This window comes from Musca autumnalis, unplaced genomic scaffold, assembly GCF_047663935.1.
Source record: "Musca autumnalis isolate F117 unplaced genomic scaffold, ASM4766393v1 scaffold_5, whole genome shotgun sequence".
Taxonomy (NCBI): Eukaryota; Metazoa; Arthropoda; class Insecta; order Diptera; family Muscidae; genus Musca; species Musca autumnalis.
In genome coordinates, this window is record NW_027412088.1 from 132,069,785 (window position 1) to 132,088,865 (window position 19,081).

At 34.8% G+C, this 19,081-nt stretch overlaps 1 protein-coding gene across 9 annotated transcripts in view; it reads right to left on the bottom strand.

Moving 5' to 3' along the window:
• The window catches only part of sns (nephrin adhesion molecule sticks and stones), a 326,558-nt gene that overhangs the window by 203,866 nt on the left and 103,611 nt on the right, over positions 1-19,081 (bottom strand). The window lies entirely within an intron of this gene.

The following is a 19,081-nucleotide window of genomic DNA, read 5'->3' on the forward strand; positions in this document are numbered from 1 at the left end:
TGTGTGTAAGTATGTGTACATGCGCCCTAATGTATAGCCATCATCATATCAGGGAAAAACAAACAATTAAACAATTTTCTTCAATCAATGAATATCACACAAGGGTTTCTAATAAAAGACTAAAGAAAAACACAGAAAAAACACACTGAAGAAACATCCCAAACAGAACAAACGAACCAACAAAACACATGATGAAGAAAGAATAAGACAAACAAACAAGAGGAAGAGGAAACATGGTATCCTGGCTGAAGGCAAATTGCTAACACCATTGCAATTAAAAATATACAACTACCTTCTCCTGTGTGATTCCTGTCTCTCTTCTATCTCTCTCTTCCCCATGTGCATGTGTTAGCATTGGAGAGTATGAGCTTCGAATGTTGACTTAAAAACTTTTCAGAGTAGGCTGGAAAGGTGCTTGAAAAAATCATTTCTGAATTTTTTACATAACTACGGGCACACATCTCATTGACAAGGGAAGCGTGCAAACATTTTCTTGGCAACGGATGCAGCAATCGCACAAAGTACAAAATCGTTCTACAAGTCGAAAAGGAAGTAAATCCACAAAGCAATAACACTCCAGATGCAAATACAGATGCAGGTAACCAATGCTTTTGCCACCTCCATTCACATCAGATGTGGCTGCGGCTTGTTGTCAATGTAATGTTTCTTTTCTTGCATTAAACTGATTGTTTACTGATGACTTGCAGCCATCAAGTTTCTACGACACCAGTAATGGTATTGTTAAAAAAAAGAAAGTGGCGATCTATATACCAGATACAGCATTTGCCCTTCCCACAATGACAGTGAATGAACAATGACTTAGTGAAAGACTTTACCGGGCAGATTAATGGTAGCTTAACAATGTATAAATGGACATTTTCTAATAATCCTAATTCACTGGCCAGAGATTGGCGGTGTCTATCCCATTTGAATGCCATCACTGCTTACATATGCAATTCACCAACACATTGGGAGTCTATGTATAATTGCAGGCTTCAATGAAGGACTTCAAAAAAGTTAAATAAAGGAAAACGATTGCGAGTTTTCTGGTTTTATTCTATTTCAATATGAATATGCATATCACTTGTGATGTTTTTGTGAATGTGTTTGTGTGTGTGGTTAAAATATATCCCTTTTCGTTTGTTTTAAACGTACTAAAATGTTTATTTGTACAGCAACATGTATGTACGTGTGGTTTTGATTTCGTATTTTCCCAATGATTCTCCCACTCATTTTCTCGCTGCTATAGTTTCAACAATTACAGTCCCATTTTGCACACACACATTATCATGCAAAGTGATTTTATTTTGGTTATTTCTATTGCGGGATTTTGTTTTGTCGTTCGCTTAAATGCATTATCGTCCTATAAACAAACATTTGTAGAGCTTGTATATATGCATATATGTACATTAGGGTTATAACTTTTTTTGCAATTTTTTCAAATATCAAAAATACCACCGCATACCAATGAGAGCATGCAATACTACTGTGAAATACGGTGTCATTTTTTCTCTATCGCGAAAAAAGTTTCCGCACCAAATGCATTGAAGTTCAGTAATGCATTGTTTAATTTTATATGTTATAATGGCATATACGCTTTTCGTATTAACTTATTAATTGTTTTAATCTAATTTAAAATCAATGTCAAACCATTCTGGACCAATTAGTTATCAAATCGCGATATTTCAAAGCATTTAATGCACCTTTGACAATATTGAAATTTTTTGTTTTTCTTTATAAACTCGCTAATTTTATGTTTATATTTATTATATATTTATATTTATTGACTGTTTTTAACGAATTTGCCTGTGAAAATTGTATTTGTATTCTATAAATATTTATTCAAACAAAGCAAATTTAAATTTTTATATAGAAAAAATATCGAAAGGGCTTATTAATCGCAGTCGATGTGAACACTTTTTTCACCGAATCGAACTAAAACACGCGTTTTCGTTATCAGAACAATATTCCGCACATGGTACTGGCGTGGTATTTTTTTGGTTATACCCCTAATGTACATATGTAAGTATGTACATACATATACATGAGTACTTATTCTATACAACAACTACATCATCAACATAGAGTATAACGCTAAAGAGTAGAGGAAAACAATAAACCAAAGCAAACTCATCATTTGGAAGTCTGGAAACTCTTTAAGGTAGTATTAAAATAATACACGAGCTCTTAAAATAGTGCCGGTACAAAATATTTGCATTTCTAGAATGTTTTACGAATATTGGGAAAACCATAAAATTGGGATTTCAAAGAAATGAGAACTATACGACAGTTTTGGAAATAGCAAAAGTTCGCCATAGGTTAAGCTTTTGAAATATCCAACCGAAATAGCTAAGCTTTGGTATTAAGTCTTCGTTGGGGGTATTAAATATTTGGGGATAATACTGTAGATATAAAAGCTGGCATTTATATAGCTCCCATAGAAGGTACTTCCCGATTTTCGATATTTTTATTTTTTGTTTATTTATTAAACATTTTCGCAAAGAACTGTCGGTATAGGTTCATATTTATGGACAACTCAACTGTTTCTTCAACAATAAAACGATCGTTCAACGAAGTCGTTAAGGACATCATCACCACATCGCAACGTGCAAGCCGTCATCGCCACTGAGCCAACCAACAACAACAGCAGGAGTGTAGATCTCTCGATAACAGAGACCAGAGTGGAGGCACTGGAGACAAGGAAACAAGCTGTTCTTTGGCAGAAGGGAGGCCAAAGTTAAAATCCAGCGCCCTCGTGGCCTGAATGGAGTAGACGACGCAGGTGCCGAAAAGCTGCTATAGACATGCAACAAGGGGGCCATGCATTCATCGCCCAAAAAAATGATGGTTAAGGTCGTTCGGATCAATCTTAAGATTTCTAGAGTCGCTTCAGGTAACCTGCTGTTTTTTCTGGTCCAGATGTAGGCGTCATACAAGAGCACAACATTTACGAAAACGCAGTAAAGGGTCTAATAATAGAGACTACAAAACCATATGCATGAATGATACGGATAAGCCTGGAGAATGGTAAGCAGTTCTTTATCGCCTCTTGCTACATAGCCCACTTGAGAGTAGTAACACCAAGTAAGGAGTTCCCTAAGGGACATTCGTCCTTTCAACACTACCATCATGGCTGCGATGCTAACCCAAGACATACCTTGAACTAACGACGTAGATAATTAAGTCCTTGAAATCATAAATACTAACAATCTTACTATATGCAACTTTTGTATTTCCAAGCTTAATTTAGGGGATGGCAGGATATCATTGACTTCACTCTTGTATCCGATAGACCACAAATCGAAATAGATAATTGTTCAGTATCCGATAAGAATTCTTTCTCTGAACATAATTTGATACTTTTTAAGGAAAATCAACACCAATTAAATGTTTCCTCAATCCCAAATAAACATACTGGGAAAAGTTCAAAAGGGTTTTGAAAGATAAACTTCCCAAAATTCCACACAAAATGTATACAACGGCAGATATAGGAAAGCTGTATCTATTCTACAGAAATCTTTGGATGCAGCTTTTAAAGTATAATGCGCCCTGATACTCTCATAGAACTACTATTTTACCACTACCAATGCGGATCCTGGCAGCTATACAAGGATAAACTATCAAGACCCATCAAAATGATTACTGGTTAAAAGTAGCTTAAACTAGGACGCTCTTTTTCAAAACAAAAAATCAGATTCAACTTCATCGAAACTTACAGTGAAATTCGCAGTGCACATTACACGAGTTACATCATCCAATGTTATTTAACATACCCAGCAAACATTTTTCGTACTGTTATTTGCTAATGCGAGTTTTTGCTGGGTATGTACCACAGTTTATACAGTTGGACAAAAAAATTGTCAAAAAAATTGTTGTGATTTAAAATACAAAGAAACTCAAATCACAATAATATAAAATCTATTATGTTTGTTGTCAAAAGTTGTTAACAGAACTCTGAATCGCCGACCTTCTATAGGCCTTGGTATGTACATTAGGGTTATGTCTTTTTTACAACCTCATATCCCTGTATCATAGCGTGATGAGCTTTTACCTAAGATTAGATAAAATGTTAATTATAAGCTGATTCGATGAGTCAATAAAGCAAATATTTAATTCAAAACAAGCTTTAAAGCCACATGACATAACCAAAATGACATAAGGTTTTGTTTCTCACCAATTTTGTCGCCATACCATTACACATATCAGGAAAAATGTCTAAAATCGTCTTTTCCATTTCAAAAAAAATCAAAAAAAAAAAATGTTGATACTACATCAATAATTTTTGGTACATCGATTAAGAAAAAAATCGTCATTCCAAATCTGTTTTCGTTACCAACCGTTTTAATTATGATAATTATTCTTAAATAACTAGTAGTTTATATTGTTAATAATTAAATAACTGGCTAATGAAATAGATTCTGTAGCTGGTTTTCGAATTTCCTTCGTATACGCCATCATGATGCGGATCATTGTGTGTACGCGGATCCCTACAAATGGGGAGGTCGCCCCCTCGGTCGGCAGGGGTGGGAAAGAGAGGGGTGGGAACGTTCGAAAAAAAAAATAGAAAAAATTCTAAAAAAAATCGCGGCTTAATATAGTAAGCTGTTACGTCATATTATCGTTAACTGAATTCGTACCCCTTTGCGATGATGCAAAAAAATCTAAAAGTCTCATGGATTCGAATATGTTAAATAATTTCACGTATTTACAAAGTCGTGAAAGTTGGAGCTATAGTACTCATGTTGTTTGCAAAAATACGAAGAAAATATGACGAAAAAAATAAAAATCATATTATTCTAATTTTATTTTGTATGGTTTTATAAGAAAAGTTGAAGAAAAAAATGTTTGAGTTCTTTTTTAATTTTCGTCAAAATTGCATGCAATAATGAAGATATTCCGTTACAAATTTTTCGCTTATAGTTTTCCGATTGGGGAATATTTTTAGAACATTATATTATATCGCAAGGAAGTCCAATTGAGGCATAACATTAAAATAATGTTATATTGAATATTACAACATTTGAAACGCATGTATACCGCGTAATAGTAAAAATGACATGGTGCGCAACCGATTTTCCAACACAGCGAATCAATCCCTTTTATTTGATATACAGTTTTTGAAATTCTATTTGGCGGCCACGATGTCGCTAAATACAGTAAAATGGTCATCATTTCCACGAAGTTCATTTACATTTTATGCGCATCCGGTTTCGATTATAACCTTTAAAAAATACATCAAACCGTGGATGTGGCATCGCACATAATTTTTAGAAAAATATCAATTTTATCTCCGGATTCGCTATAGTTTTTAAATATCTGTTTTCACAGAGAGCGGGCGTATCGCTTTATTTAGTTGAGTAGAAATGACGCATCCAAAACGCTTTTAAATACGCGATATTTTCAAACACATATTCGAAATTTGAGGGGTTTAATATCCGCCGATATTGTGGATGGATTTAGACGCGCCGTGGCTTATTAGATTCAGAACGTAAAAAAAACTAAATTTACGCAGGTTTCCACGGAAATCGAATGACATTTGTAAATTTTTAACAAAAACAACAGGTTTTTTAGAAAAAATTACTCACAAAAATGTCGTGTTTAAGCGCAGATTACTGTGATCCCATGAAGGCTACACGCTCATGTCATACATTAAAAAATGCGAAATCGCGAGTACTACAATCAAATAATGTGCTTCTAAATTCAGTCTTCAAAATGTTAGCATCCGTTTGAGGTAGACAGTGGATACCGTGGATGTATTAAAAAATCATACATTAGAAATCTCATCTCTGAAGTGTACTTTTTAACCTCTTCTTTGAGCATTAAATTCTACATTATGCTGTGAAGCCACTAATTGAAAATTAACATACAAAATCTCGTTTCCTTCAACGATTTTTTTCGATATGCTTCGCTTATATTTTATTTTTAAAAATCCATCGGTGATTCGAGCTAAAACACTTCACTTTACCTAACTAAGTACATGGTATATTACAACTGTTCGCGAGTTACAATACCCCATATCTCAGTTACAACATAAGTTAATTTTCCACAAAAAGCTTGATATATCATTTTATATCATATATAACTTTATTCCATATACCATATCAAGTGAAAGTGGTTTGTGCGTGACCTTTTTCAATATTTAAATGGAATAATAGTTATTTTAGTTACTATTAGGCAAAAGCTTATTCATTCGTGTAACAGGAAATATTTTTTTGAGATTTTTTTTTCATTTCATAGTATTTTTCAAAAAAAAAAAAAAATCGTTGTGGTTTTTGGGATTAATAGGCAAAAGTTCACTCATTCTCGCTACAGAGAATGAGAAAAAAGGTGAAAAAGTCATAAGCCTAATTATTTTTTGTTAAAATTACGTTAAATTTCACAACTCTACACAGTTTTATTTGAACTTCAAGCTAGCTAAACAATAAGCAATAATAATCAATTATTATGCAGCTTAATAGTAATGCAGAAGGTACCTTCTTTACATTACCTATTCATGGGTTATTTGGCCCATGTGGTTTAGAAATTTTTGCTGGGTGTATACGTATGTATGTATGTATAAGCAAATGAATCTCGCATTTTTATTATTATTTCTTCTTCTTTTAACAATCAACAGAATGTGAATAAAACATCACTTTTGAATACAATACCCCATCGCTTATACAAATTCCAACGAACATTTATAAATTTGCATTGTCGTTGAAATCTTCTTTTTCTATTCTGTATCACATACTCGAGCTCAACAGAATGTTTCAAACTGCTGTAGGCATAGGTCTCTTTGCAGACCTAAATCTTTTGAACCGAAGAAGAAGAACAATTCATAGAATTCTTAGATAGACTACCTCAATGTCGTTGTTGTTCATGGATAAATGTAAGCTTATCATTTATTACGGAGTAAAATTGTTGCAGGCGGGCATTCAACGTCCTGAATTATATTTTGCTGTTTGGATATGACACTTTTGTTATTATTTGGAAAGTAATTTGTACATGAGTGTACTTGTAAAAAAAAACAAAGAAAAACAAAAACAAACGCAAATATATTATGCAACCGTTACTTTGTCTTCTCCGGAATATTATTCTTTCATTGCCTGCCGTGAAACTCCTTAGTGTTGTTTTCTTTTTGTTTCATTGTCGTCGACGGGTACTTTCCACCTTTCTTTGTTTGTTTTTTGTATGTAGTATTTACTGTTGTTGTGTGGACTTTTTGTCTGTGTATTTGTCTATAATTTGCTATGCTATTGTTCGAGGAAGGTTGTTCTGGTGAGGTGCGGATTTTGTTTTCGTCTGACAACAAGTGTTGATTGTTTATTATCGTGTACTTTCTTATTATTTTTGTTGTTTTATTTTTTTCATTGCTACTACGCTTCTTTCATTCTCTTGAACTTTTCTTCACAACTTATGTTGTAAGTTTTGTCAGAACTTTATTCTTTGTCATTCATGCTGAGCATTGACAACAACAGAAAGCCAAAAATTAACACAAAACTTTTAGGTGTTTTCGACTCGTAGCGACTTGCGTTACATCGTTTCGCTTTGTGCATTTTAGTGGGTTTGAAAGATTTCTTGTCCATATCACAGGTGTACAAGGATTTAGGCTAACAAACTGTTGCCTGCAGGCTGCTGTTGTTATTGTTGTTGCTATTGCTGTGTAGAACGACGTAGATAGAGAGTCATGATTTTTTTATTATAATGTTTTCATATTTTTGTGTGCGTTTAAATACAATGAGCGTATAAGCGTCAGCCCGACAATTGTGGTAAGTTGAAAATATTGAAATGAAAAAAAAATCAGTGGCTAACCGTACACCTGCAACATCAAATTTAATTTAATATAAAATTTGTTTCGCAGCTCTAAGTGGACAAATCAAACTTATCAGGATTTAACCACAAGGGGACTTCCGATTTAAGATGAACATTTAAATAATAATATTGTGTAGAATTCGCGATATTTTAGTAATACTTTTTTAGCTATTGGCTCTGAAATTAGTCACCACATTTTCCTACTTAAACCTACGACTTAACTCTGTATACTTTTTCTACAATTCCATGAAGAAAAAGTCAAGAAAACGAACACAAATTATAATAAAAAAATATTTAAATATCTGATAAACTAATACTGTTTGGAAAAGAATCACTTAGAACAACAATGGCATTTTACTTCATCCAAATTAAATAGAGAAGTAGAAACCCCTCAAACATTACTTTGGTGGGTTTTCTCGATATAGAGAAGGACTCCGATAATGTAAAAATTAAATATATATAATTAATTAAAAATGCTTTAGTTCGGCCTGGCCGAACTTGTTATACCCACCACCACGAGGTGTATTGAAGTAAAATGGAACAATTAGTTTCCTTTCGTTTATGAAGAAGACTAAATACCAAATTTCAGCAATTTCAATAAAACAATGTGGCTATCCTTCAAGATACTGGGCTATATCACAGCGTCGATCTAGACCGGCAAATTTCTGGCGGAAAAAAACTAAATACCAAATTTCCGATATTTCGGTAAGATAATGTGCCTAAAACCTTCAAAATACCGAAAATTGAGAGGTACGCTTCTATGGGGGATATAGCAAGACGTAGACCTATATACAAGTTAAATAAATTGAATTGAAATTGAATTGATAATACTCTTCTGGAATATTTTATAACTCCATGGAAGACTAAATAAAAAATTTCAGTCATTTCGGTGGGATACTGACGTCACAACATCCAGAATTACGAAAATCCGGAGGTACCGTTCCAATACGTATACCGACGAATTTCAAATAACAAATTTCAGCCATTTCAGTGGAATATTGGAGGCCATATCCTTCAAAATACCAAATATTGGGAGGTATCGTTCTATGGGAGCTATATTAAGGCGTGGACCCGTACCGATAAATGTCTCGGGGAAAGTTTTACACCCACAACGAAGACCAACTACCAAATTTTAGCAATTTCCGTGTGTTATTGTGGCCACAACCTACGAAATACCGAAAATAGGGAGGTGCCGTTCTATGGGGGCTATATTAAGGCGTGGACCTATACCGAAAAAATTCTGGCGGAAAATGTTATACCCCCAACGAGACTAAGTACCAAATTTCAGCCATTTCGGAGTGAAAATGAGGCTAAAACCTTCAAAATACCGAAAATCGGGTGGTACCGTTCTAAGGGAGCTATATCAAAACTTTGGCCAATATAGCCCATTTGCAATACCATACATCCTAGCAAAGCTCTATCTTTAAAATTACGAGCTCAATCTTGATTTCAACAGACGGACGGACAGACGGACATGGTCATATCGACTTAGAATTTTACCCTGATCAAGAATACATATACTTCATAGGGTCTCCGATGAATATTTCGATGTGTTACAAACGGAATGACAAATTTAATTATATCCTCCATAATATGGTGGAGAGTATAAACATACAAAGAAAATAACTTGGCAACCCTTTTTTAAATCTGTTGAACCAAATAGAATGAAAATCATTTCTGAACATAATAGTTTTACTTTTTTTAACTTCTGCGTTCTTAAATCTCTCATTTCGACAAGTTTGCATCGAATCAAACTCAAGACTGTGTTAACCAAAGCACCATATTTGTGCGATTTATTTCACAATACACATAACTAATATTGCAGCATATGCAACTATGCATGATTGTTCATATTTCAAATTCTGGCGAATGGCATGGACATTTTAAAATTACATTTTTCAACCATATTTGTATGTAAATCTAAATATTATTTGTTTGCTTAAAAACACCACTGACTGTGACACAAATACAACAAATAAATACAAGCGTACACAAATAATAAAAATAAATTAAATAAGAACCAAGTAAATTGATAAAATTTTCTCGTCTATTAAATAGCTTCATCAGTATCAAAAACCAAACTGGTGTAAAATTTGTTGAAAATACCCAATTGTAAATGTAACTATCAAAATTTAGAAAATTAATATTAAGAACAATTTGTAATTTACTAATTTGCTATACAGTTCAGCAATATTGTCTTTAATTTATGTTTTTTTATTTAGTTCCATGAAAGTTGCGTTGCATATAAACCTCAATAAAAAAATTTAAATTAATTTAGAACGAAATCAGTTATGGTTTTTACCTAGCCATTATACAAATAGAATTTCGCAGATAAATCAAATACATTTGGATATGCTAGTAACAAAAATCTTGTCATATTACTAGTTCTGCGAGGACAATTATCACTTCAAAACAGTACGGTAGAAAAATATACGTTAATATGTGTTTGTTTCTCTCCATTCACATATTCGTGCATGTAGTTGTTCTGTCAACAAATCCAATTTTATGAACATTTGTTCTGAACAAATGTTAGTGATGACTGCTGCGAGCGTGATATAACTATGATGGCAAAAAAATTAAAAAAACAACGGACACATACACACAGCATACGATCACATTTGCGGACATGCAATGGAACTGGGACTGGCACAAGCACTCATGTCGTAGTAACTACCATTATTGTTGTCCTTGAGTAAACAGTTCAGAAAAAATAAGGCAAACGAGCATAGCATTAATTGCCAAAAGGATTTCACTACACACACACTCTTATATATACACTGATAAAACAGGAAAACACAGTCTCACTCACACATACAAATATAAGAAATGCATACACAACGAAACTGAAACGATGTGGAGCATGCATCTGTGTACTAAAATAAAAACAGGGGGACTTATACACAAACCATTGCCAGTATCTCACGCAGAAGTATATATTAGGCGCAATTGCTATTATTTGCAATTTAAAAACTCGCGGTTAGCAAATTCTCTGTATGGTTGAATTTACATACATATGTATGCTACAAACACCCACGGTGGTCTGAGAATCTAACCTAGGCATACAGGCAAATACGATCGCGGTGTTTCAAACGACGTTTATAAGATCGTCACGTACGACTAATCTAGGATCTATGCTTAGGAGCCCGAAACAAAACAGGAACCGACCGTTTAGGTCTTCGAAAGCGAGCCAAGTTTTTCTGTAAGAAGACATTCAAGGAAATGATCGCCTGTTTTATCTGGTTCTGCTTCGGCAATTTTAGTAAATATTGATCCTTCGTTAGAGGATCCTTTTAAATTTTTTTTCTTTAAATGGACGGGTTTAATTTCAATATTTGATAGGTTTATTTTAGTCCGTATTTGTTATAAATTACAAATAAATTTTGTATATTTTGACTGAATATTGTTTTGGGGGCCAATACCAAGAGATTTGCACAAAAAGATGTGTAGTTTTTACATAATTTGTTGCCATTAACGCACAACTATTATGAAACTTTTAACAATTTTGGTCTTTGCAATAGATTTGTTGTCGAACTGTATGTGTATGAGCCCGAATCAAAACAGCAATCGGCCGTAGGGTCTTCGAAGGCGAGCCAAATCCAACGAAAGTTGTTCTTGTTTGCCTAAAATGCTATTACGAGAAAAACGCGCGCAAAAAGTTTCTATGTTACATACAAAACATACCACTTACATCGAAATTGTGTTATTGACTCAGTTTAAACTACAGATAGAATAAAATATGTTGTAAAAAATTTCGATTTCGATCGGACAAGAATTAAAAACTATTCACTTCACTTCACTTTTTTAGTTAGTTCTTCATAGTTTTTTTAATTGGCATTTTTAATTCCATTTCTCTTATGTACAAGATTATAAGGTTCTTAATGATATGCCAATTTGCACTCGATTTAAATACTCCACATCGGTTCAAATGCCGGACATTTTCTTTGGATTCACCCTATTGTCAGAGTGACGTGACGTATATGACGTGACGTATACTTAATATTTTCTTTTATACATACATATATAATGTACGTACGTAAAAGTATATATCTGTGTATGAGTTTATGCCGGTATATTTACGTACATATGTATGTACGTTTAAATGTCTGCCTAATAATTTTGTATGCTTGCAATTGCAATAAAAGAATGCAACTACCAACAACATTGTCGGGTATTTATGTTGTTTCACCCGCAATCCAACCTCCCAAAATTTGTTCAAATTATTTTCATGTTGCCTTTTCTACACAAAAACGCATATACATAACTTTAAGGCTAAAAGCAAACAACAAAACAAAATGTTAAACTGAACTTTTGTAAATATGAAAAAATTAACATAAAAAGAACCAGAAATGCCAGAACAAACAAAAAAAAAACAAAACGAAATAAAACTTCGATAGGTTAATATTCGGAAAGTTGCTTTGAAGAGTGTAAAAAATTTTAGCAAAAGAAACGTAAGGGAAGTCATGAGGTTTTTAATTTATTAAAGAAAATATTGAACTTAATTTCTCTTTTTAAGAAGCTTATGATAACTTAATATTTCATTTCAATAGATGCGAGATTCATTTTATAGAATTTCCTTTTCTTACACTATGAATCAATTTAATGAAAATTATTAAGATGTGCTTTTAACTATTATTTAAGTGCATACTTGTTTAGATGTACACAGAAATGTGAAATAAACCTAATAAAACAAACCTAACAATGTAAATCATTTTCGTTTTGGGACGCTGTTTTCATTCGACAGCATATTAGCTATCTCATGCATACATGCATATACACATCATAATCGTCAACACAAACACGCATATTAATGAAACACACAAAACAAACGTACGTAAAGTTCACACACCCTCACCGCATGTAATTTCACCTTATGAATAATTCTTTTAAAGAAAATTGCATAACGAAATATATATTTGAGTTACACATAAAAATGTCTCAAGGAAAACCTGCAGCCACAAGGGAATGGAACACACACGAACCTGCGTGTGAAGGTAGTATAACCTACACTCAAACTTTAGAAACACTTGTTAAATAAATTGCCAACTGATTTGATGTCGTAAATGTAGTTTGTCACATTTGTTGTCAAACTCAAAACACGTACCAAGGAGAGAAGAAACCCGACTTACAAAGTCAGTCAGATTTGAGGGTGTTCGGTGTAGTTCGGTTCAACTGGAGCGTTCATTACGCTGATATTAGTTATTATGGAGATACATACATATATGCATGCATAAAATTAGTATTATGGTGATATAATATTTAAATAAAAATCCATATAAAAAATTTTAAATATTACTTGTTTAAGTTGTGGCACTAATGTAGACAATATAACGAAAGACAAGACGAAGAAATCAGTATTCCCAAGGTCCAACAGAAAACGGAATATTTTGGCAGATTTTTAAGGAATACTGCATTGAAGATGAAAATAATGTTGTTGATAGAAGAAAGTAACGGCGCTGGCCGGTTTTAATATGGAATAGCCCAGGACGTATCTTGATGCCTCTTTCATAAAAAATGGACACTGACATCCCAAAGGTGTCCCCTGAACTAAACTTTGTGGCGCGTTCGTCCATAAGAACATCCTACTATGAAAAAGAGAGAAAAATTGCCGACCCCCGCAAATCCACTATAGTGTTAAGATTATTTATAAAGAAGGTGCAGGTTCAGATACCGATATCACTGTCAGAAGGAAATACGATGGATTGAGAAAGGCGTCAGTCACACTGTATTATAGCTGCCTGAGTTTAGATGTGGATTTTCAGTCACCCCGCTTTTTTTATAATCTACTGGAGTTAGTTGAGTAGGTTTGGCAGGACAGTTGAAAAGGTGGTGTGAGTCGTGCGGGCGTATGTCACATGTTCGGCAGATGTTTTGCACGATTTCATCGATCCTTGCCCTATAGGAACTCGGACGGCTGCACCATGACCGTAATTGAGCTAAAACTAATCTGGTTTGTTGCGGTAGCTGACGCTCCTCAGCTGCGATAAATGGGAGATGTTTTCCGATGACGCATTCACACGATAGCTGTTTATGGCATCTGCGACTGCATCCATATGAATGCTATTCAAATCAGCTTCAAATGCCGGTTGATCTAGGGGTTCTCTCTTGTAACGCTGGACCTCTCTTTCTATATCATGAATATCCTTATTGACCTGACTGGGTGGGAGATCCTACCACCACCATATACTGTACAGCAACGAAAGCATGCCATTGTGTTGCTGCACTATAATATTCCTCATGTAGATGGTCCACTGGAGACATGAGGAGGCACCCTGTTACAGGGCGGCATTCTGACAAGTTTGAATATCTTTCCATCGAGAAAACCGATAATCGGTGGTACCGTTCTATGAAGGGTTAATAGATAGTTGACCTGCACCGGCCTCTGCGGAAATGTTTTCATACTCAGACGAAGACTTAACACAAAATTTTAGCTATTTGATGTGCTAATGAGGTTAAAACATTTAAAACACCGAAAATCGGGATAAATCAAAACGTGGACCGATATAACTCATTTTAAATACCAAACCTCCTAGGAAATCTTTGTATCGACTTAGAGTTTGTTTATGCTGACCAAAAATATATACTTTATAGGGAATAAAATTCGGAGGAGACGAGTAACAAATACAGATAAAGTTCTCAGGTTATGTAAGGGGTATTTTTCCAAACTGTTGTTAGCAAACATTCAGAAAGATACCACAGACGAAGACGGAGAAGATACCATATAACCAACACAAAAAAATGTATGATTATTGAAAGGCAGCAATAAACCAGCTAAAGAATAAAGAGGCCGCAGGAACCGATGGTTTCCCAGCCGAGTTTTTCAAGACTGGAGGTGACAAACTGATAAGATGTATGCATCAGCCATTTAGCACCATCTTGCAGGAGGAACACGTGCCTGATGATTGGGACGTTAGCATCATATGCCCCTTCAACAAGAACCATTATAAAACTGTGTGCTCAAGATATTCACCTTGCAGCAAATCCTTTAAAATCCCGAAAGATGCCGATAAACACTTACGATCTTTTTGACGATTATAAAGCTGTCTTCGACAGTTCTGTGCGTCAAAAGGTGTTCCAAGCCATGTCTGAATTTGGTTTTCCCGACTTTGTAAGATGACATTTAGAGGTAGTTTACACTATCTATCAATGTCATATGACACGAAATAAAAACATTCCATATCTACCCACGGAGACAATGTGGAGACGTAATTTTATTATATTTTTGTTGGGGTGGACGCACAGAATAAATGGCGTAAGGAAAATCTCCAATATTCCACATATTAGTGAATATTTGACGATGGAAAATTTCATGTCATATGACATTTACATATAATGTAAACTACCCCTTACTGATACCCGGTCCTCAGTTAAAATAGGAATGAAGCGCTCAAAAGAGGAATGTCAGACAATCAATAATTATTTGTTATAAGGGATGATGAAGATAATTGGATTCTTTCTGCGAAGATATTAAAAGATTGCTTCAAAGAATATTTGATTCTCAAACCCATTACACTTGTGCCACATTACAGTTACGTGTAGTTGTCGTGGCCTACCTTCACCCAACTAACTGTTCTATTAGATTACTGAAACCTCAATGTTGCTATTTCTTTGAATTCTTCCGTTGCTTCTGTTGCTTATTCTTTGAATTCTTCCTGACGACGTTTCTTATCGCGTTAAAATGTACTAATTTTCACATTATATATGTACATATATGTCATTATCATAATATTCTTTGCATAATCGTAAATTAATTATTTATTTTTTTGGTTTATTGGGATACATTTTATGACATTTTTCTACAAGTTTAGAGCACACAAATTATCCAACGCATTATTTATTTTTTGATAAAAAAAAACTGCAGGAGAGCTCAGCAAAGGAATGTGAAAAACAAAACGAAATTATCAAATAAAAATAAAAAGCAACACACACATGCACGCTTATCACTATGGACTACTGAGCCACACTTAAGTGTCATTATTATCGGCATATGTGGGTATATACCATCCCCCAAACCAAAAAGAGATTCTAAAATTCCTTTAATATTTTTCATTGTCCTTACTTTATAAAGTCAACTTTGTTCCATGCTCAAATCAGAGCAGACATCGCAACGCACTTGTTTTTATGTCACTGATAAATATCTTAAGAGCCAACGAAAACAACAACAAGATAAAAGTGAATAAAATCAGTAATAAAATATGAAAGCAAATCTGGGGAATCTGCCGTTTTTTGTTCTGCTTCCAGCACCCATTAGCCAAACACCATCGTCATCATCAGCAAGCAGTAGCATCAACAATAGCAGCCAAATCGACATTGCCGCTGCCATTGTCAGCTCTGAAAGAATCATGTGGTGGATGAGAATGCCGTGGCTGTAACATTTGGTACCCTATTTTATTATGCCAGTTCGTGACATAAAAAGCCAATTTTAGGCGCATATAATGCATTGAACGAACGAACGTCCTCAACAACAACAACAACAACACCAACAACAAAAAATGAAAAAAAAAACATAACAACCAGTCGCCCAAGCACATTCTCTAACGATTCATCCAAATGTAAACACGTTAGCAATGTCACGCGTGATACTTAATAAAAGTGCGTATGTATGTATGAACGTATGTGCGAAATCTGAAATCGAAAGTACAAACTGTCATTCTCTTTCATACCAGGTCGCATACATGCCTATATCCAGATACTTATTTATTTCATTCGCCCTTGTATTTGTGAAACTTTTTTTGCACCAGAAGTCGAAGTCATTTTAGGAAGATGAGGCGCTGTAAGTTAGTATGTAGAGCGTTAGCCACATGAATATATGCAGTACCAATACCAACACCACCTCCACCACATAAAGAAACGCAATGATGCTGCATTAAAGGCAGACAATACTCCTGCCTTATCAGTGCAAGATTTCATTCGACACAGTGTTTACATACATATAACAAACATTGTACTTTATTTTGGTGCAAACATTACTTTCACGCCGGACCTCCAAAATAATTCATACATTTACAGATACTTCTTAAAATTTTCCTGTTTTCTGCATCTATGTGGGTTGCATACTATTTCGCGGTTGCATTCCTCGTACCGGTCTTGTACGAAGCTTACGACAACGAATCAAGTGGTTTTATTTGTTTTACCTATTCCGCGCCTATCTGATAGAACAGAGAGAACACAGACATTGAAAAATAAAGTTCAACATCTTTTTCTAATCTTTTACTAATTCTACTTTCATACAACACTAAAATACTGTACATTTTTTTTCTTACTGACTTTTGTTGCTTTTGTTTGAAGGACTTTGCTGTGACTTCAAAACGTCTAAATGTCACGCACCATGTCTTATAAAGTGGTAATGTTCACTTATGTATGTATAACCAAATATAACCAGTTGCAGTGCTTTTACCAACCAACATTCTTTTCACCATAAGCAGACAATTTCCCAATAACCCCACTGCCTGCCCAAAGTCATCATTACCAGCTGGTATACTTTTTTGCCAATGTCAAATCTTTATCGATTTTTATGCTCAATTGTTGTTTGTTGGTTGTTGTTATCGGCAAAAAAAAAAAACAACTTAAAATTTTCAAATTTGTTTCATAGTTAAAAAATGGCTAAAGATGGTGGAATGACACGTCTCGGTTTTAACATTATTGGTTATATTAGGTTTGTAAGAATTTGCACAAATTGTGACTGGAAGTCGTCTGTTAACACAAAAGTTGTACAAAAAACAGAAATTCGAGAGAGACATTTTAACAGTTCTTTTACGGAGAGGTTGCAAATTCTTGCAACAATCAAAATTAGCTGTTTTAAATTATGCAGTGTAGAAAAATCGACTCAGAAGTTTCAGAGATAAAAACTGGGCGTGGTCGGGTCTTAAGGTCCCAAAATGAGTACCTAGGGTCGGAGAATCGAAGGTCGGAGAATCGAAGTTCGGAGCAGGGTGGTTCGTTGCAGAGTGGTTCGATATGTAGAAGTTCGGAGCGGGGTGGATGGGAGGGTGTGGTTCGGTGGGTGGAAATTCCGAGCGGAGTGGATCGGAGGGTGGAAGTTCAATGCGGGTTGGTTCGGAGGGTGGAAGTTAGAAACATGGTGAATCGGAGGGTGGAAGGTCGAAGCAGGGTGGATCGGAAAGTGAAAGTGCGAAGCGTGGTTCGGAGAGTGCAAGTCCGCAGCAGGGTGGTTCGGAACGGGGTGGTTCAAGAATGGTTGTTCGGAAGAAATAATTCAATCACTCGTTTCATTTTTGCTAAAATAGCGGTTTTATTAAATCAGACATAGTGGAGGTACCAAACCCCTCCGAAATTCAACACAATGTATAGCCTATTTCAACCATGGGTCCTCCCTGTACATTCTCTGAAATTTTCAGGAAAATCGGTTTAGTAGTTTTGGGTATGAAACGTATTTAAAAGGTGGGCGTGACAAAATAGGGTTTTTTAAAAATAGGGCATGGAGGAGGTACCGCGCCCTGTCCGAAATTGAAAAAAATATATAGCCTATTTTCACCACGGGTGTTTCCTGTACATTCCCTGAAATTTTCAAGAAAATCGGTCCAGCCGTTTTTGAGTCTATACACAAACATACACACATTGTCTTTTATATATTAGATATCATTTTTAAAGACATAGGCATAGATAACCCAAGTCGGGGTTATGGCGCACATTTTACAGAAATAATTATCGAAATCAGTCCAGCCGCTCTCAACTGATGCCATTACAACGAATGACATTTGATTTTTATTTATATAGATATAGCATTTTTAAAGAAATAGGGTATAGGGGAAGTTCCCCGCCCCTTCCGAAATTCAACAAAATTGTTAGGCTATTTTAACCGGGGGCCATCCCTGTACATTCGCTGGCAATTTCAGGAAAATCAATACAGTAGTTTTTGTGTAAATGACAAAAATTGAAAATTGACAAAAGTGGGCGTAAAAGTGGGTATGGTCAAAATTTCTTTCCATAAAAAACCAAGTCGGGTTATGGCACACATTTTACAGAATTATAAATCGGTCCAGCCGTTCTCTACTGATACCATTACCAACGAACGACATCTGATTTTTATTTATATATTTATACATATATACGAAAAATATAAAAGGAATTGCCTGAAAATTTCCGGTACGAACAATTTTTTTCCATTTCCATTCGCCTTACGTGTCTCTCCTACAAACAGGGACTTGCCGCAAGTAAACTTGCCTAATGTAAATTGGGACTTGGTTTTTTTTTTGTTTTGGGAAGTTTAAAAGTGACTAAAATTTTAAAACTGACATCAGTCATACGCACTTCATAGGGGGAGTGGCGTGGC